We start from the raw sequence: 20,967 nt of genomic DNA, 5'->3' as shown, positions 1-20,967 counted from the left end.
ACTTCTCCAAGGATTCTTGGTTTCTTTTAGTGAGAAATGGGCATGAGGGGTGCTCAATATTCCGGATTAGTCCTTATTACTATGGCTTTTCAGTCAACAGAGATGGGAAACATATATGTGTATGTATATATATTTAAGATAAAATATACTGTGAGTTAATACTGCTGCTACCAATTCAGGTTTATGACTATAGAATTTTACTAAACCTCATTGGTCTTATATGTCTATATGCTTTTTCTCCCATACTGAAAATAACAATTTTTTTTAAAATATATTTTATTGATTTTTTACAGAGAGGAAGGGAGAGAGATAGAGAGTTAGAAACATCGATGAGAGAGAAACATCGATCAGCTGCCTCCTGCACATCTCCTACTGGGGATGTGCCGCAACCCAGGTACATGCCCTTGACCGGAATCGAACCTGGGACCTTTCAGTCCACAGGCCGACGCTCTATCCACTGAGCCAAACCGGTTTCGGCTGAAAATAACAATTTTTAATGTCACCAGATAAATTACTTATTTGCTTTATTGCGCAATATACACCTAATAGTCTAAGGATAACAATACAAATACCACCATGACCATTATGAGTTAAACATTAAATACAGGTTTAAGAATTTTTGCAGTGCTTTTTGTCCTTAAGATACATTCCACTAGGGATGGATGTAGGTCAAATTGCCGTGTTTAAAAATTTCATGGAATAATCTCTATGTGATTATGCTACCAACTGAGTTCAGAGTTAAGTTCACTTATTTCATTTTGCTTTTGCTTTTTAAGGGATTACTTTTTACAAAATTTAACTTTGTTTGATAATTATGTAAAACATGTGTATGGCTCCAAAATTAAATCTATGAAGCAAGGCATATTTAAAGAAATCTGTGATTTAGTTTTAATAGAAGCAAAAATATTTTACATACTTATAAGTTCCCCTTTTGTAGATAATTGGTTGCATACTATACATTTTCTCTGCCTTGCCTTTGCACTTAATATGTTCTACAGATTTCTCCATAGTTGTATATAGATTTATTCCTCTTTCCTTTTTATATATGATAACATTTCTTATGAGTATCACTGTAATTGTCTATCGCTATCTACCTTCTACCTTAAAGTGGTGAGATCTCCCAGCTTACAGGAACTGTGTGTAACTAAGAGTTAACAGCCTCTGAGTTAGGACCCATGTTGCTCTGCTGTAAGGAATGGCTCTGGTCTTTTTGGTAGGTATCATGACTACTGAGCCTGTAGTACATTTCTTGCTCAGTAAAAATTAGTTGAATCAAACTGCTTCAAAATGTTCTAGACATGTTTACAATGATCAGAACAGTCACTGTAACGATAAAAAATTATATTCACAGCAGACTTATCCATGGCATTTGGTCTCTTTGGCTGGTGAAGACGTTGGTGTCTGAGATACGTTATTTTGCTATTAGAATTTTTTCTAGAAAACCTGTCCTTTCAGGGGATGATGCAGGCTGAGGGATAAAAAATTTATAATTTTGCAGGATTCATCTGAATGAGAAGTTGTTCTGTAAACCAGGAAGGGGTTCATTAGTTTTCTTCCTTAGCATTATTGAATTGGTTGATCTATTCATGTGTTCTCTTAATTTATAAAACAAATCATTTCCTGTGCATATACTACATCCAGACACAATGTTGAACATTGGACCTCTTCTCTGAGCCCAGGGGCATCTTTCCTTGTCTTCCTGAAATATTCCCACATGACCTGTCCAGTCTTGGTCCCAGATGATGATTTCTCCGTCCCTAAAAGTATATGGAAACCCAGGCAGGTGGCGAGGACTGGCTAGTGTCTGCCAACACCTGTTCAGACGCAAGGAAAACACTGGATGGCTTCAGCTGTGTGTGCTGTTATCCGGCTGAAAGCATCTGTTTATTTAAATCTTGAATGGACTCCGGTCAAATATATTCAGGTCTTCATAAGATACTGGGGTATTTTTAACAATGAAAGCCTTTATTAGTTAAGCATTAATAATGTAGTTGTTTTGCCCTAGCTGGTTTGACTCAGTGGATAGAGTGTTGGCCTGTAGACTAAAGAGTCCCAGGTTTGGTTCTGGTCTGGGGCACATTCCGGGGTTGTGGGCTCTATCCCCAGTAGGGGGTGTGCAGGAGGCAGCCAATCAATGATTCTCTCTAGCTCTCTCTCTCCCACCCTCTCCCTTCCTCTCTGAAATTAATAAAAATATATATTTAAAAATAATGTAGTTGTTTTTAGCATGAAAGCAATGGGCCCTTTTCTAAATATAACATTGTCTTTGTTTTCTCACAGCTGACAGCCGTCAGTTCTGGGACTTAGCCTTGTTCTGTACAGAACCTACTCTTTTTTTCAACACAATCTGAAGGGGTTAGGAGAGTGCTTGCTCTTATTGTGCTGTAGCCTTCTACAAAAACAATTTGCTTGTAAAGGCTGTTACAAATTGCTCCACACACACCTTCAGCCTGCCATTAAATTGCCCCTTGGGTTTACTGCGAGGATCCAGGATCGTGCCAAGGAGAGAATGTGAAGACCAGCAGGAGGCAAAGCAGGAGGTGAAAGGCAGGAATCTCAGGAAGGTACACACAGGCCTGCGCCTGCACACATTTTCGCCCGTATACTCACATAACCCACGGATGCACTCACGTAACACACACTTGTGTGTGCACACATATACATGTACTGTACATGCACATTCTTTACACACATGCACACCAACTTGTGCACGCACACGTTCATGTCTGCACGTTTACACATTCACCTACCTACTAACAACTGTATACACAGACTGGCAGGTGGGGAGGGCTGGCTAGTGTCTGCCAACACCTGTTCAGAGGTAAGGAAAACATTGGATGCCCACTCACATCCACCCTCTCACACACTCACACATAAATACTCATAAAACACACACTCATATAGACGTGCACACACTCCCGCCCAGGTTCAGATAACATACTCGTATGCCATTCTTCATCAAACTGGAACATTGAAATGGTCATTTCAGATGAAAGCTGTTCTATTTTTCCAATGCTACCCTCTCCACTGTGTTCAGAAGTAAGACATCTGGATAGAAAGTCACCTATTGCCACTAACTTTATCCTGAGTGTCCTACTGGGCAGCAGGCAGGCTCTCTGTGACTCAAACCCAAGAGACTGTGTGTGTGTGTGTGTGAGTGTGTGTGAGAGTGTGTGTGTGAGTGTGTGTGAGTGTGTGTGTGAGTGTGTGTGAGTGTGTGTGTGAGTGAGTGTGTGTGTGTGAGTGTGTGTGCATGTGTGTGTGTGTGCGCGCGCGTGCGTGTGAGTGTGTGTGTGTGTGAGTGTGTGTGTGTGAGTGTGTGTGTGTGTGTGTGTGTGAGTGTGTGTGAGTGAGTGAGTGTGTGAGTGTGTGTGAGTGTGTGTGTGAGTGAGTGTGTGTGTGAGTGTGTGTGTGTGCATGTGTGCATGCGTGTGCGCGCGTGCGTGTGTGCGTGTGAGTCTGTGTGAGTGTGTGTGTGAGTGTGTGTGTGTGTGTGAGTGTGTGTGTGTGAGTGTGTGTGTGTGAGTGAGTGTGTGTGAGTGTGTGTGTGTGAGTGTGTGTGAGTGTGTGTGTGTGAGTGTGAGTGTGTGTGTGAGTGTGTGTGTGTTTGTGTGTGTGAGTGTGTGTGTGTGAGTGTGTGTGAGTGTGTGTGAGTGTGTGTGTGTGTGTGAGTGTGTGTGTGTGTGTGTGTGTGTGTGTGTGTGAGTGTGTGTGTGTGTGTGTGTGTGTTGCAGCAAACTCTTGTCCCAGAACCAATGTCTGAGAATCAAGGGGGCAAGTGTGATACTTTCTGCTTCCCAGCTGGGGGAAAAGGGGCAGAAGGAGGGCCTGCAACTTGCCCAAGGTCATCAGCGAGGTCACAAGCAGCTGACACAGCCCAGAAGCCAACTCCCCCGAAACCATGCCAGTCAGGCCTTGAGGATGTTACTTGCCGGACACTCCCAGGAAGAAATGCTTGTTTTTGATTTCTAAACATTCTCTACTGTTAATGAATCCTTTAATCAAACTCATTAGTTGTGTTTTTCATTATCTAAAATGACCCCTGGAATAAGGCCCCCTCCATTGTTTAGAGAAAGTAGCTGTATAGTTTGCATCTCATTTATCAAACTTTTATAAAGTAGCAATTATGTGCATGCTTCATGAGCCAGGCACGCTCTGAAATTGCTGGGAATGTAATTTTTCTGGGCACTATTTCATTGCTGCCTCCCCGAGTGACAGAAAATGGAGCTGATAGTACAAGTGAGACTGTCTTCGAAGAGGAAATTAAAGGCCTGATTGCTTAACGCGGGTCCTCTCTCTGGAAGATGAGATTTACACTGAGGTTGTCTTTTTGTTGTTCTGGACGGAAGGGGTCTAAAATCCAGACCCTCACACCCTGGCATGACACCCCCAATTCCCCCCACCCCCAACTCTGTGTCAGGTCTTAACCAGGGACTCATGAACCCATGAACCAAGGCCAAATCAGGCCTGCCCCGCCCTGCCCCCACCCCTCTTCCAGCCTCTCCTGTGCTTCAAAGGAGCTGGAGAGATGAGGTTTCTTTTTATTGAGAATCATTTTGCATTTCTCTGAGCCCCCTGCCAGGTGCCCTTGTCAGACCCCTGCCAACTACTGTTCCGTTAACTTTGTTAACCCATTTCCCTTTCTTTCTTCTGATGAGTAGCTCTCAATGCCTGGTCCCTTCTGCCAGCAGCATCAGCAGCACCTGGGACCTTTTCAAAACGCAGGTTCTCAGGCCCCGGCCCAGAAAACACTGAATCAGAATTCCTGGGGCGTGGGGACCGGAGATCTGTGTTTAACAACCCCCCCCCCCACCCCCCCCCCCCCCCGGGGATTCTGAGGCTCCCCTGCTCTGGAAGAGAGGGCTGGGTGCAGAAGAAGAGATACCTGTCAGCCCAGTGGGCGTTTTTAGAACTGACCTCAGCCCAGTGAAGAAGGGAAAAAACTGTGTTGTGGGCAGCCACAGCCTTCCTGGGCAGGAGAGAAAAAATTAACAATCTGGGTTATGCCGGGGCACCAGGTGGGGGCAGTGACACAGAGGAGCAGTAAAGGGTCCCGCCTGCTTCACTATGAGAGGGGTTTGCTGAGAGCAATGCCAAACTCACCGGCTCTCAAATTTTCTCACACGTTGAAATCACCTGGGGCCCTTAAAAAGCGATTGACGCCTGACTCCCACCTCCAGACATTCTGATTTAATGGATCAGGGGTGCGACCTGGGCTTTGGGAGTTTTTAAAACTCCCCAAGTGACTCTGATGCTCAGCAAAGCATGGGAGCCAGTGGTTAGCCCTAAGGCAGGAGGTCCCAATGGTGGGAGTTCAGACGGTGGGGAGCTGGATGTGGGAGGCAGCTGACTTTCTGGTGCCTCTGGGATTACCATGTTGAGGCGGTCACCTGCTCAGCCTGTGGGGAAGCTGGTCTGGGTGGGCCGAGTTGCCTAACACACGTGCACACGTGGAGGAGGGTCTAGGAAAATCATGACTTTTCTGAGGCAGAAAACACATTGCTGACTCCTGATCTGATTCATTAGGTTGTAGAGGTGCCAAGCCCAGCCTGGCCAGAGCCCCTTGGCAGCACACCCTGTACCCCGATAACAGGACAGCTACAGTGCCCCCAGGTGTAGGAACCTGTTGTTCCTTGTCCGCCATGCCCGTGGAGGGGGAATCTTGAGTAGGATGGAGGTTCTGAGGTCCATGGGGGAGGGGGGCGGCTCTCTCTGCTGTTTCACTTCCCCCAGGAGCTCCGGACCTCTCATCGCTGACCCGAGGATGATACAGCCCCTCATGTCTGCTGTCTGCATGAGGACAAGGTGCACTGGACCTATGGTTCCTCCACACCTGTGTGTGTCCCTTGCTTCGGAGTGGGCTTCCTGGGAAGCTAATCCCACCAGGGCCTGGGTGTGGGGATGCTCACCTGAGTGCACTGGGAACACCTGGAGAGTTAACATGCTCATGCCTGAGGCCTGCCCCAGAGATCCTGTTGTCACGGGCCTGATGTGGTCTGGGTCCTGGCTTTGCAAACGCCCTAGATGTGCAGTCAATGGGAGGATAAATAATGATTCCCTAGAGTGCTCTATGATCCTGTCTGAACCAGGGCCTGAGGAGTCCTAGCCCAGAGGGGCAGGTAAGGGCACTTTGGGGCTCTGAGGCGGGACAGAGTGAGGTGTATGGTAAGAGAGGACCGCCCCACCCCAACTCCAAAAGCAGTCACCTCCTCTGCTGTCCCAGAAGGCCAGCCTTGGCTGAAGCATCTAAGGGCTGGTCTGGTGCCCAGCTCCCTGCCCACACTCACATTCTCAGCTGCCACGATTCATCTTCCCAGCAGCCTCAGCAGCCAGCTTTTCACCAGCACTGATCCTGAAGGGTGGGAGGTGCTCACACCTACGTCCTCCAGAGTTCCCAGGGCCTTGCCAAGCGTCCTCTTCCCAGCTGCCTCGCCTCACCCCTCCCTGGGAGCGAGGTGCTGCTCCATTGTTCCTGGGCTTCAGACTTAACCACAATGCTTCATTCATGGTTCTTGAACTTGCTTAGACCAGATGGCCAAAAGCCATGAGGAAGGACAGTGTTTCCAGTAGGAAAATGACTTGGATTAGACCAGCACGTCGTTTGTAGAGGGGGTGGTAGTCTAGGGCAGCTTACAATTAGAGCTATTGTTAATCCAGGAAAAGCTTGGGGAAATTTTTAGCACTGGTCATCGGATATACAGCAGGTGTCAAGCAAGCCCTTCTCCAAACCTGGCAGGGAGAGACAGAGCATTTCACCAAGTTAGCATGAGTTCCACTTGCTGCTTCTCTCCCATTTACCAACTTCCCAGCATAGCCACAGAGCTGCCTAAAACACCTGTTATAATGGGAGGGGGGTTCGGGGTGTAGGGGGAGAAGAAGGAACATCAGAGGGCCTGGCTACATTAGAATGAAAGTTCCCTTCTGTCCCTAGGTGGGGCTCAAGGGTTGTGCATGTTCTAATCATTAAAATTCCAAAGAGGTCATATCTACAGGCCTTGGTGGCCACAAGCCGAACATGTACTAGTACATATGAGCTAGAAGGCATGCACTGGATGTCTGGTTCATCCTGACAGGCCCAGAACCTGGCCGAGGGCCTGGAACACAGTAGACACTCAGTAAACACTTTTGAGGAAGGATGGAGGGTGGTCCAGCCATGCGAGAACAGTAGCACAATGGGCAAGGCCATTTGGTCCAACAATTATTGGGTGATGACCTTGTGCCAGGTACTGAGCTATGACAGTCAACAAAAATAGACATGCCCATGCCTTCAGGCACTGACAGCCCAGTGGGGAAGGCAGGCAGGAAGCACCGTGTAGTTTTTTTGAGGTGCAGTCAGTCTAATGTGCTACTGGGAGGGGGTGTTAGGGAAGGCCCCTGAGGACATGACACTTGCAATGAGATAGGCAGTGAGAATTAACTGGGTCAGAGCTTTTCCTGCAGAGGGTACAGCTCCTGTGGAGACCTCAAGGTGGGAAGAAGAATGGCTCATTTCAATTCCTTGTGGCCAAAGCACAGACCGTGGAGGAGAGAGCCAGGTGGGATGTGGTTAGAAGGTGGGGGCTGTACCTTGAATGATCTTGAAGGCCATGGGTCAGGAGGTTCGCCTTTATCATGGGGACCACAGCAGCCAGGTCTGTGGATGAGGTGTTCCTGCGGGCAGTGTGTTTTTAGGATCAGTGTATTTCTGCGCTCCGCTGAAAGGAGTCCATGGTTAGTCAGGTCCGCTGCCTTGGCTGAAGGAGAGGTTCACGTCTAAAAATTACATCCTAGAGGAGGGTCTTGAAGGCTCTTCCAGCTCTGGCCTCAGAGAACGCTCCATGGAACTTTCCCTGCCTTGGGCCAAACCCATTCTGCTTCCCTCTTTCAGCACCTGAAGCGTTTGTTTCTATTTATTTTCTTTCCTATTCAAGCTTGTATTTCAGTTTTTATTTTGACATGTCATTGGACTTTTCTATTGTTGTGTAATTCGTTTATTTCACCACTTAACTCCTCAAGTAGATTATAAGCTCCTCCAAGGCAAGGTCCCTGGTCGCCCTACATCCTCCCGAGAGTGTCCTACACAGACGGTCCTTCCTATAGGCCTGTTGAAAAGGATGTGCAAAGACCTCTTTGGTCTGATTTCACTTTGACTGTGGTTCACTGGAAAGCCCTTAGCACTTGATTGTTTTTGGCCTGAAAACTTGATTTATAATTTAAACAATTATGACACACTAGAGACCCAGTACATGAAATTCATGCACTGACGGGGAGTGGGGGGTGTTCCTCAGCCCAGTCTGCACCCTCTGCAATCTGGGACCCCTAGGGATCAGGCCTAAACTGGCAGTCGACATCCCTCTCACAATTCAGGACCGCTGGGTCCTAACCACTCGCCTGCCTGCTTGCCTGATTGCCCCTATCCGCTTCTACCTGCCAGCCTGATCACCCCCTAATTTCTCCCCTGCTGGCCTGATTAACACCTAACTGCTCCCCTGCCAGCCTGATTGCCTCCAACTGCCCTCCCCTGCCAGCCCGATCACCCCTAACTGCCCTCCCCTGCCAGCCTGGTAGCCCCTAACTGCCCTCCCCTGCTGGCCTGGTCCCCCCCAACTGCCCTCCCCTGCAGGCCTGGCTGCCCCCGACTGCCCTCCCCTGCCGGCCATCTTGTGACGACGCGGGGGTGGCCATATTGTGATGACGTGGGGGCGGCCATCTTGTGATGATGAGAGGGTGTGAGGGTCAATGTGCACATTACCTCTTTATTATATAGGATGCTGTTGGTAGCCACCAAGATCCCCTCCACGAGGCACAGATGCCCATCCGCCAGCACTGACTGCCCATGGTCCACACCCCTGTGCTCCAGGGACTCGCCCTCAGATGAAAGGAAACCGCCCTACCCACCAGGTTACACCAGGGGCTGTCCATCGAAGACTGAGTCTAGTTGGGAGCCTGGTTGAGCCTCAAGGAGGAACCAACTCTCCAGAGCAACCCGTGGTCAGGCTGAAGCCAGTCTCCCCAAGACCACAGCTCACCAGTGCCTCCCTGACCCGTGTGCTTCTCTCACTCCCCCTCCCCTGAGATCACAGCTCCAGGAAAGACCCATCCTGGGCTCTGCCTCTGGGGAGCAGGATCCAAGACAACAATCATGTTTGCATTTTGTTCTCCTTTGACTCTTAATTTATTCCATTATGAGAAAAAATCGGGGGCGGGGGGTGTCTATTCTGCCTATTCCACTAGTTCTGGGCTAGGATCTGCAGAAGATTTTATAAAAAATGCCCTGTCAGTCCACTTATGAGCCTCTCCAGCAGCATCTCATTTTAGACATCTTGTGTCATGGCCTCCCTTCCTTCTGGAGATGACCCAGGAAGTTCAGTATTTCTGTCTCTTTCAACCTGAACCTCCCAGGGTGCTTCCGCTGTGTAGCATTAGCCCCCAAGTTCTTTGTCGGACCTTAGGTTACCATCGCTATTTCCCTAATTATGGCCATTGTTGTATATTTTCTGAGTTACAAATTAGGACTCAGGGTAAAAACTGGCAGAAGACTTTAAATTGGGAATTTGGGGCCAATCCATAAGCCAATGATCAGGCAGGCTCAGGGGGTGGGAGGGATCCCCTAAAGAAGTGATGGGTATCTAGCTCAGGGGCAGGTGCATGGGCTGATTTCTGAGGGAGCAGAGTTTTTTGTGTCTCTCTGATCTGAAGGATTTGAAGCCAGATGGCCTGGATTGAAGTTACAGGCTAGAAAAGAAGTGGGTTTGGAGCATGGCAGAGGGGTGAGGGCGTGGATCTGGGTGCGGAGGCTGGGTTATCAGATGTATGATCAGGGCTAATTATTTTACTCTTCGAGTCTCAGCTTTCTCATCTGTAACAATAGGCATGATAGTAGTACCTACCAGTATTCGCAGGGAGTTAGGAAGATACAATGTAATAATGTATGCCAATGTCTCAGCATTGAGCCTGGCCCAGTAAGCATCTAATAAATGCTTATCATTATTATAAGGCCCCACGCATGTATGTCAAGCAGTCGGTCAGCTCTGCCACTAGGTAAAGGCGGCCCTGAGGATTCTAAGAGCTTTGTTTACTGCCCACTTCTAGACCATGAGAAACCTCAGATCCTGGGAAAAATCTCACATCCTATCAATCAGACCACTAGCATCAGCCTTCCCAAGGCCTGGTATGGCTAGAAACTAACCAATCAGTCGGTCTGGGCGGCCTGATACTACTTGAGTCAATTTAGCAGAGACGGGGTTGAATCATATATGAACATTTATTCCAATAATGCCGGCAGTATGAGAGAGCAGCAGGTCATCCACAAAAATCTGCTCTGCCCCCAACCATAAGCCAGCTGCTTATATTGGGTAGAAAGACAAAGATTACATGGGGAATTAGGCAAAAGCAATAAGAATGGGTATGCAAAATGGACTGTTTACACAGGTTATGCAGGCTGGGGAGTTGCAAAGGCCTCGGGGTATGCAAAGAGCTGGTGGCTCTGGTTTCTGCAACAAGGTTGCTAATCTTTCCATACTAGGCAGCTCTCGGATGTGGAGGAAGGGCCACATTTCCAGGTGAGCTCACAGGTCCTGCATGCAACTCGCAGCAAGATTAGAATGTGTTTTCTTTCTTTCTTTTTTAAAAAAATATATTTCATTGATTTTTTACAGAGAGGAAGGGAGAGGGATAGAGAGTTAGAAACATCGATGAGAGAGAAACATCAATCAGCTGCCTCCTGCACACCCCCTACTGGGGATGTGCCCGCAACCCAGGTACATGCCCTTGACCGGAATTGAACCTTGGACCTTCAGTCCGCAGGCCGACGCTCTATCCACTGAGCCAAACTGGTTAGGGCAGAATGTGTTTTCTTTAATCAGAACAAAACAATCAGAGTTAACAGAGCACGATTAGTATTTTTTATAATTATAGCTGGTCCCCAATATTCTATTTCTGCCCCTAACAAAACTACAACTGGAGAGAGATGCAGAGCACCCCCATCCCAACTCAGGACCACGGACCGAGGGGCAGTCAGGTTGAGAAGGTGGAGAGGGCTGGGGAAGGAGAGAAGATGGGCAGCCAGGGTATGTGGGAAACAACGGAGCACACAGGTCTGGGTCCCGACCCCCGCTCTGTCGCACAGTAGCTGTGTGGACTCTGACAACTCACCAAACGTTTCTGAGCGTCAGTTTTCTATGTAAGATGGGTACTCTCTCCCCCGGAGTAAGAACCTGTGCTAATGCCTGTAAGATGCCTGATGTCTAGCAGCTTCTCAGGAGATAGTCAGGGCTATATATTCTGGGTCAAACCTTCTAAGCTGGTTTTGTCTGCAGCCACACCCTGTCTTGCCCCTCACCCTGTTGACAAAGCTCTGATTCTGAACGGCAAGGCTACAAGGTTCCCTCTCTCATGGGGTGGAGGACGAGGCCCCAACCTACGGAGAAGGGTGCTTGTTTTGATGGCTCTGAAGCCTGTTCAGCCTCTGTGGCCCGATGCCCTGGGGTTCACATTGCTGACAGTCCTCGGATTCCCCTGCAGTCGGCCCAGGAGACCACCAGGGTGGAATGTGGGCAGACACTCAGCCCCACGCGCCTGCCTCGAGGTCTGCAACAGCTGCTTTCCCATTAAGCATCCCAGTTCAGACGGGGCCTCACACCCTCAGGTCACCGAAATGAATGCACTTCTTCAGGAATGCTGGGGATTTCACACTGGCCCCACATGGCTTCCCCTGGGGCTTCTGAGTTTCAGAGACATTCTGTGACCACGCACTGGCTGCATTGGGCATGGGCGTGGCTATGGCCTCAGAGCCCCAAAGCCGGGAGGGCACGTGCATTTACAGAAACTATGGCGAGTGTGGGCGAAGCTTCCCCATCTGAGAGTGGTTACCCTCTGAGGCTTGTCATGACTGTGTCCTCTTTAACCCTTTTTTTCACACTCAATACGGGAGGCCCTTCTCCCTGATGTGAGATGCCCCCCACCAGGGGATGGAAACTATGGCTGGTGGGTTAAATGTCTGAGGTCCTCCACCACCTGTTTTTGCAAATAGAGGCTTATTAGAACACAGTCCTGCACATTTGTTTACATAATTATCGCTGCCGCAGAGTAGCTGCAACAGTGACCACGTGGCCTGTCAAACCTAAAACATTTACTGTGCAGCTCTTTACAGAAAAGGTCTGCCTACCTCTTCCCTGCACCTTGTAGGCAGACTTAGTGCCAGACCGCACGCTGGGACTTGGCTAGAAAGGGGTTTGGTTCAGGGAGAGGTTGAGCCAGAGCTTTCCTCTGACAGGAGGCCCCTTCTCCTGGGAAATACTGTGCACACATGGCCGAGGGACATCTGAGGCTGAGAACCCAGGGTGCCCAAGGTGTGTTCTGGAGACCCCTAGTCCTGCAAGAAGTTCCCAGATAAAGGGGTTAGAAGTCAAAGATGTTTGAGAAACACATTCCTTGGCCTCCTCTTGAAAAGTCACGATGTAAATTAGTATATTAAAGGCTCTGAGAAGTCCTGTGGGGAGCAAACCTATGTACTTTCTCTACTGGAAACGGATCACAGAATGTTTTTGTATTTCTATCCCAATCATAGCCCACAAAATCTCCAAAAATATCTGGGAGGCAATGGGGAAAGGCAATTAAGCATCCCAGTTCAGACAAGGCCACTGGTCCTAATTTCACTGATATAAGTACCCTGGATATAAATGGATTTAAGGCGTTATTTATTGGTTAGTTCTAGAGGACTCTCGCCTAGTTTTAGAAAAGAGCAGAGACCCTGGTACAGCCTTTCCCTGCACTACCCCCCACCCCCCCTTCATGGGTGTTGCAGAATCTGGGTGCTAAGGGTTCTCTTTCCCTCAGTTGATGACTCTGGGCCAGTGAGCTGTATGTCGTGCAGGAGTCAGGGAGGGGCCTCAACACCAGCATTAGAGATGGTGAGGGTGGATAGTAGAGGTCATTTTGTGTCTGAGGTCTTAGGGGGCCTTGTTGCTCCTCGTCTCCCCTGAACTGTGCTGATGTTGGCACCAACCACTAGGGAAGAGCCTCTGGGGGTCACCTCGTTCTCCAGGGCCCGGAGAAGGAAGGGCATCTTGAGGCCAGCATGAGAGAGACCCCCGAGCATGGTCTGAGCTGTGCATGTGCCCAGGCCCTTCTTGCCAGCCCCTCCCCCTTATTGCACATTCTGGCAGGAGCGACTGGGAAATGAAGAAGGATATACACCTCTAAGTGGCACTTCTGGTTGGAGTTGGGGGTTGGCCATTGTATTTTGGGCCAAGGATACAGAGTCCCTCGTGGAGCTTACTGTCTAGTGGGGAAGAAGCCTGAGAAGCCAGCATAACACTCCAACGGGGCTGCCAAGCCCTGGTGTGTGACGCTGGCCTGAAGGTCTCTGAGGTCCTCCAGCCAAAGAGATGCCAGACACAGCCACAGGGCAGACAGCCGAGGTGGAAAAGTGATGGGAGCATATTGAAACCTGTAAGCAAGGGACAGAGAAGGGATTTTGGTTCGCTTCACCACGGTGGGCCCAGGCCTTGTCTGTCCTATCAGATATAAGATACAGGTTGATACAACGGAAAACAAGCCAACACACACATCTACAAAGAATGAAACCCACTGAGAAAATGAACAGAACACCTAATAAGGAGTTTTTAAAAATCTGAACAAAGCAGCCATGAGAATCCATTTAATCTGGATCAGAACAGTAAGATGTTTAAAAAGGAAAATCATGAAGCGATGGAAAGGTGGTGGGAGGTGGGCTCTGTCCCACCTCGCCGATGAGAATCAACATTGCCAGACATTTCTGTGTGCCATAAGAGCCTTCAAATGCTGCTACCCTTTGACCAGATGGCTTTGTTTCTAGAAATATGTCTAAGAGAATGATCAGAAGCGAACTAGAACATGCCTTATGAACAAAGATGTTCACACAATACAATTTATGATATCAGAATATTGGAAGCCTTCTAAATGTTCAACAGCAGGGGAAGGATTAAGTAGATCTACCCTTGCACACAGTGGAATATTTTACAGACCAGAAATATGATGCTTCCAAAGAATTTTTTTTTCACTTTTTCATTATTTATTAACCAAATTATACAAACAACTGTCATTCATTTTTTATCCTCACCTGAGGACATTTTCATTGATTTTGAGAGAGGGGAGAGAGGAGAAGAGAAGAGAAGAGAAGAGAAGAGAAGAGAAGAGAAGAGAAGAGAGAAACATTGATCAGTGGCTTCCTGCATGCACCAGAAACAAACCCACAACTTAGGCATGTGTCCTGACCGGGAATTGAACTCACGACCTTTCAGTATACAGGATGACACTCCTACCAACTGAGCTACACTGGCCAGAGCCAAAACAACTGTCATGCTTAAAATGCCCAAGCACCCAGCTGGTCCTCTCACTCCCAAGGTCACACCCTCCTTAGCCTGTCCCCCACCTCTCGCCCACTTCCCCTGACAAGCCCAAGGTCAGTCCTGGGAGGAGGCTGGGGCAGAGCTGGAGGTGGGAAGAGATAGCATTGGACAGACAGTTAGTTTGGATTAGGGAAGAGATAAGGAGGGCTAGGTTCTTAGAGACCTTTCTTAATACCAAATAGCCAGCCCTATTCCCAGCCCCTTTTGAATCATTTCCCATAGCTCAGCTTCTCTCTGCCCTGCACACACTACCAAATGGTGTGGCCCTTACGTCATCCTTACTCCTCCACATCCATCCCTGGTCCCAAGCCGCCACCTGAGCCTCCCTGTAGTGGGGATCCCTGGACCCATGGGCTCCACAGAGCTCCCAGGGATGAAGTGCAGAGAGCCCGGGGAAGGGCCGTTAAGAACCGGAACCTTGCAGAGCTGAGACAGGTGTGGGCTGGGAACCAGCATGGTGATGGAAAAGAGGAGTTTTCTCTGCAGGCCCACAGTCTCTAAGGCCCCCTTTCCCAGCATCCCACCAAGAACCCCAGGGGAAGGTCCTTGGCTCCCCCGGACAGGGCTCTCCAGCTTCACGCTCTTGGCTGCTTCTCCAGTCAGCTCCCAGAAACTCCCAAACGCCAGCTCAGAGTCATGACAGCGGCCAGTTGGTGCTTCTCTCTCCCAGCCCATGTGCTCGGCAGGAGGTGGGGCAGCGGCTGGATCGCGTTGCCCAGAGTTGGTCAGCTTCTCCTTCCACCCTCCACCGAGTTCTGGAGGAGGTTCCTGATGAGGGTCTCAGTGGCCTTCTCCATGTCCCCGAATTCCCGGGCATCCTCAGCATGGGCTGACCCACACTGTCCCATGGTGCCTGGTGTGCTTGGTCCTGTGGTGAGAGTGTGCCGTCTGCGGCCTGCCCCGGGGAAGCCGATGGCTTATGATCTGCCTGCAGGTGGCTGCTGAGATAGGACAGGCGGAGCCAGCTCACCCGAGCTCAGCACTTACACCTCCAAAGATGATTTTAATGACACCAAATTCTTCTGATATAGCATTACATTAAAATGCAAAACTGTAGAGATTTCTCTAAATAATTTACATATATGTATAACATGATAGATAGAAAATGTTAAAAGTACATATTTATCAATGGTGAGATTATGTGTCATTTAAAATTTTTCCTTTTATGTATTTTCCAGATTTTCTGCAATGATCACGTTTTATGTTTATAACCAGAATATTTGAGCAAATTCTTTAGCAGTTCAGAGATGTGAGAGACCATTGGCCTGGAGTAATCAGATGTTTCCTAAAAGACCTGAGTTGAGAAAGGCCCTGTAGACAATGACCAGTGTTGTTACAAGAGGTTGATCAGGTGGGTCCTATTCTCCCCACTGGACGGCCGGGGAGCCTGAGACCTTGGCCTTGCTCAAGGTCGCTCACCAGCGTTAGTAATCAGGAAGAGAACCCCGCTCCCGATTCCGGGCACGTGGGTTTTTCATTAGGCCCAGCTGCCTGGTGATGGGAGGAGCCTGTGGGCATCTGCTCATTAAGCTCTCAGCCCTCGCCCTCTGATTGTTTATCTGGAGCGACTGCAGAAGCAAGCCTGGGACGCCTGCCCCTGGGACGCCTGCCCCTGGCCCGGCTGCCTGGCTTGCATGCATCTCCTGGTAGGTCTTAGCAGCCATTGCTCCAAATCACGGGGCCTGCTGCTCGGGGCTGGCAGTGTTTGGGAGCACGCTGCTCCCAGGTCCACTAAATCACTCCCAATGCAGCAAGCGCAGCAGGTACTGTGAGCTCACATCAGCAGTGTCTTGTGCTGGGGGGACTCTGCAGGTGGGGGACTCTGCAGGTGGGGGACTCTGCAGCTGTTTGTTTGAGCAACACTTGATCAGAACGTGCATTCTGGGTCCTTTGCAGGTTTCCTGGGGGAAAACAGCAGCAGAGGCTGGCACCAGGAAGCGAAGGTGCAGTAAAACAGCCACAGGGACGTGGAGTGAAGAATTGGAACTTTGGTGCCAGACAGACTTGGGTTTGAGTCCTGACACAGGTGCCTTTCAGTTAAGGTTCTTTGGGCAAGCCGCTGAATCTTTCTGAGTCCCGATTTTCCCCATCTGTCAAATGGGTATGATGATACCCATCTCACTGGGAGTATTAAACACTGTGATCACGATGCTCCATAATTGTACTCCGATGGCTAATGACAATGGACTTTATTTTTAAGAAGTTACTACTTACTATTACATATAATGGGGTAATATTTCATTTTAAGCATATTATAACCGAATGGTGCAATGTGAAACATGGCAGAGCAGTTTGGAACAATTGGAGCTGTTTGAGAGACTTTGAGAAGGAGGAGACATTGAGACATTGTAGTGGCTTTTAGGAGGACAGCCTTGCTAAGGGGAGAGCAGTGTAAATAGACTTGCCAACATTAAGAGAACTGTTAATGGCTCTGCGTTTGGCTTAGGTTGTGTCCTTGCTGCAGGAGTGGGAAGACATATGGGCCCCTCACTCTGCCCTTGGGCCACACCATTCCTATCTTGTGCCTCTGCTCATATCATTCCCAGCCTGGAGTGATCCCCTGGTCTTTCTGAGTCCCATTATCTCCTAGATCTTCTCAGATCTCTTTCCACACCACCCCTGCCTTTCTACCCAAAAGTCATCGAATTGTTCAACATGGTTTCCTCCTCTCTCTCTCTGCCCCTATTATTTGTGTCTCCGTCTGAGAGGCTGTGCAGAGTAGTGGGAAAGGCAGTGGTACCGGATAGAACCAGACTGTCCCTGCCACACATTTGTTCTGTGGCCAAGGGCAGGTTATACAACTGCCCTGAGCATCAGTTTCATCATACAAATGTGTGAATTGTATTTATAGTGATCAACTCTTGAGCACTCATATGCCAAGCACTGTGCAAAGAGCTGTAAAGACGTTATTTCCCTTAGTCTTTGAGTATATGAGGCACGCAGCGGTGTGCTGGCAGATGTTTAACAACTGGCTCTCTGAAAAGAGCAGCCTTGATTTGTTGTTTGCCAATTTCTGGGGTGTAAATATTCTCACTGTGGATAATTTCAAGCTGTCAACTTGATGTCACTGAATAGAGTTGGGAAGAGAAGTGGACAATCAACTCCCACAAACCATGAGAGCCAGTATCTCACATGCTTCAGGAGGTGCCACCATCCCTCTTCTATGGGTGAAGAAACGGAGTCTCTGGGGCTTAAGTGACCTGCCTAAGCTCCCCCAGGTGATGAAGGCAGAGCAGCAACTCTAACTCAGGCTGTTTACCTCCACAACCTTTGCTCTCTCAGCTTCACTCAACTAAGGGACTGTTACAGGATCCCATTTAACTAGGGTACTTTCGATGTGGCATGGTGCCCAGCACACAGTAGGTCTTCAAAGCTAATGGCTGTTGTTGAAGTCATTGTCAATGGTCATGTGGCCAGGTGGTTTCCAGGCCCTTCTCTGAGGCTGGGCCTCAGCAACTCGGGAAGAGCCGGGGTGGAGGACTCTGAGGCCGCTCCTCCATCTCTGTCTCCTTCCTGCCACAATTCAAATGTTCCTGTTTCCCTGGTGAGAACATTTGGAAAATGCCTTCTCAGTTCAATAATGACCGCTGCAGCTGCCGGAGGGCAGTTGGTTATTTCACATGACTTAGTACAGTTTCATAAACACATTTGAGATGGTCCATGTCCGAGAGGAAGGGAGAGGTCGGTAATCCCGCAGGTCCCTGTGGGAGTGAGAGGGGAAGAGAGAGCACGTGTTCCCTTGGAGTTCGTTTCGTCTGCTGGTGACAGAAGTTGCAGGGAAGAATGTGATCGCCCCTTGGCCACTTAGAGAAAATCTCTCCCCAACCCAAGTTATACACACATACACACCAAACCCCAAATACTACAGTCAGGGGCGCTGATCGCGCTGTCAAGGAGAGGGTTATGAATATGGGCCAAGGGTTACTGTGGGTGACACCAAGGGAAATCTCAGGGGAATTGTGTCTCCTCCGACAGAGACATAGATGGAGGGACACAGCTTCCTTCAGGGCCTGGGCTGGAGGTGGGATTCTCCCCACGGGGCAGCTTCATCACAGAGATCAGTATCAGGGCACATGGTTCTGAGTCTAGAAGCCTAAACAACAGTGAGGACAACTAGAACAAACACACCAGATACTTATCCTGTGAATCATCTGCTTTAACCCTCACAGCCACCCAGTGACATAGGGGTACGTTATCACCCTACTTCATGGCGGAGGGGACTAAGGCTTAGGGATGATAAGCAGATAGCACCCTGCTGAGGGTTTTACAAGCACAATATCTCACTTAACTCAGCCAGGCCATCATGCAATCAGTGCTATTGGTTTTTCGTCTGTTAGAAATGGGGGTTCAGAGAGGTTAAGTGAACTACTCAGAGTCACAGAGCTCATAGCGATGGAGTGAACGGGTACTCAAATGCCCTTGACTCTGTCTGTACTCATGACTGCTGGGTGGGCTTCCTGGAAAACCTGAGGTAGTTGACCCCGCCCAGGTCCTGGCCTCCAGTCTGCCTGCTAGATAACTGACCCAGCCTACGGCCCCTGGGGAGAAATGTGTTCCTATGTTTTGATATGAGACCCCTAAATGCCTTCTCATTGCTTTCAGGTGCTGCACAAGTTCTTTCTCTCTCTCCCCCAAAGCATGCCACGTGGGTGAGAACCGCCGTGTTTTGTTTGAGAGTCTCATTCCAGTTTGACTAGGGCAGCGGTTCTCAACCTGTGGGTCGTGACCCCTTTGGCAGTTGAACAACCCTTTCACAGGGGTCGCCTAAGACCATCCTGCATATCAGATATTTACATGACGATTCATAACAGTAGCAACATTACAGTTATGAAGTAGCAACGAAAATAATTTTATGGTTGGGTCACAACATGAGGAACTGTATTTAAAGGGCCAGAAGGTTGAGAACCACTGGACTAGAGGAAGGCTGTGCATTTCTCTTTAGCCACTGGACCCCTTCACTCGGTCAACCATGTTTTGTACGAGACCTGCAACAATCAATTCCCTGCAACCTCAGCCCCTGTCCTAGGCTAGTGCCCAGGACTTTGGGGAGCTGAAAAAGTGGGCAGTGCTCTCTCATTGAGAAGGGTGACCCTTCTGTTCTCATGGTCACTGCCCTGGTTCAGACCCCTATTAGCTCTCACCCAGAACCCAGTGTGAAATGAAAATGCTGGTCCCCTTGTTCAGCAAGTACTGAGAATTTCAAGACAGTGACAGCAGAGCATTAAACCAAGCACAAGCCTTTCCAAGCATGAGGCCCTGTGTGCCTGCACAGGTCACACAGCAAGGAAGCCAGCACTGCTCCTACTTGGACTATGGTAACGACCTCCTAACTGGTCTCCCTGCCCCTCCTCTCATGCCCATCTTCAGGTCTTTCTTCACACAGCAGCCATAGCCACAGTTACTTCCCTTGACTGTGTTTCTGTGTAAGCTGGTTCACACCTCCACAGAGGGAAAGCTAAGTGAATACAGCAGGTGCTCCAGAACTGGTCTCACTAGACCTGTGTTCCCCGATCTCAGCACTATTGACATTGTGGGACAGACCATCTTGTCATGGGAGATTTTGCTATGCACTATAGGATATTTAGCAGCATCAACATGTCTAGATAGTTGGCCGCTACTTACTGAATGCCAGAAGCATTCCCCTTCCATCCCTTACACATTGTGACAATCAAAAATATCTTTAGACATGACTGAATGTCTGGGGGGACAAAAATCACCCCAGCGAGAACCACTGCTCTAGGCCCAGAAGCCCTGAGTTGGGGGCAGAGCCCACGGGAGGCATGGGCAGCAGGTGAAGAGGAGGCCATACACCATCTGGCCCTTGAAGTCACCATCCAGGCTAGGTTTGTTTCTGTGGGATTTGGGGGAGCATGGTTGTCCTTCCTGACATCTCTACTTCATCCTTGAAACCTGAACACACCCAGGTAAGACATCAATTCTAAGTCACTACAACTTTAAAAATGATGTTTCAATTTTTAGCTTTTGTATCATTCTCTGGGTATTTTACAGGATTTTATCTCTGTAATTGCCTGTATTATAGATGAGGAAACCAAGTCCTAGGTAGGCACAGTGATTTATTTGTCCAATGTGGTGGACATCTGTTACTTTTGCTGGCCTAGTTTGCATGTCCCTTCCACAAAGGGGTATTGCTGTGATTTTCTTTGGGGATCTGGACTCCCATGCCATGTGATAGGCTTGAGCCAAACCTTCCTTCCTATTTTGGGGGTGATCATATGACCCCAAATTGGCCAATCAGAATTTGTCCCAGGTTTTGTGCTGAAACTCATGTGAGCCAGGCCCCTCTTTGCCTCCAGGGTTGCTGAACTTGTAGGATGGAAACCTGGGGTTCTTGGGGTGTACTTATGCAGGGAGCCTGGATGGAGGAGGGAGGCAGAGTGGAGGGATGGAGAGCCTGGGTCCGACAGGCCTCGGTTGAAGCTTGATTCTTGTAGGGTCTGCAGGCAGATGTACCACTGAACTTGGCAGTTTTGTGAGCCTGTCATGTCCTTTTTGCACTTCAGCCAGTTTGAGTTGAGATCCTGACACTTGTACACAATCGATCATGACACATCTGGGGTTGCGAGCACACTGAAGGCCC

At 49.0% G+C, this 20,967-nt stretch overlaps 1 pseudogene across 1 annotated transcript; it reads right to left on the bottom strand.

Moving 5' to 3' along the window:
* Positions 1 to 14,636: 14,636 nt before the first annotated feature.
* On the bottom strand, positions 14,637 to 15,217 carry LOC308529388 (protein S100-A14-like; annotated as a pseudogene). The gene has a single exon. The product of its transcript is annotated as a protein S100-A14-like (transcript).
* Between the last annotated feature and the right edge of the window lie 5,750 nt (positions 15,218 to 20,967).

Source organism: Myotis nattereri (genome assembly GCF_964212035.1).
Source record: "Myotis nattereri genome assembly, chromosome: 14".
NCBI lineage: Eukaryota > Metazoa > Chordata > Mammalia > Chiroptera > Vespertilionidae > Myotis > Myotis nattereri.
This window is presented reverse-complemented; position numbering and strand designations above follow the sequence as displayed.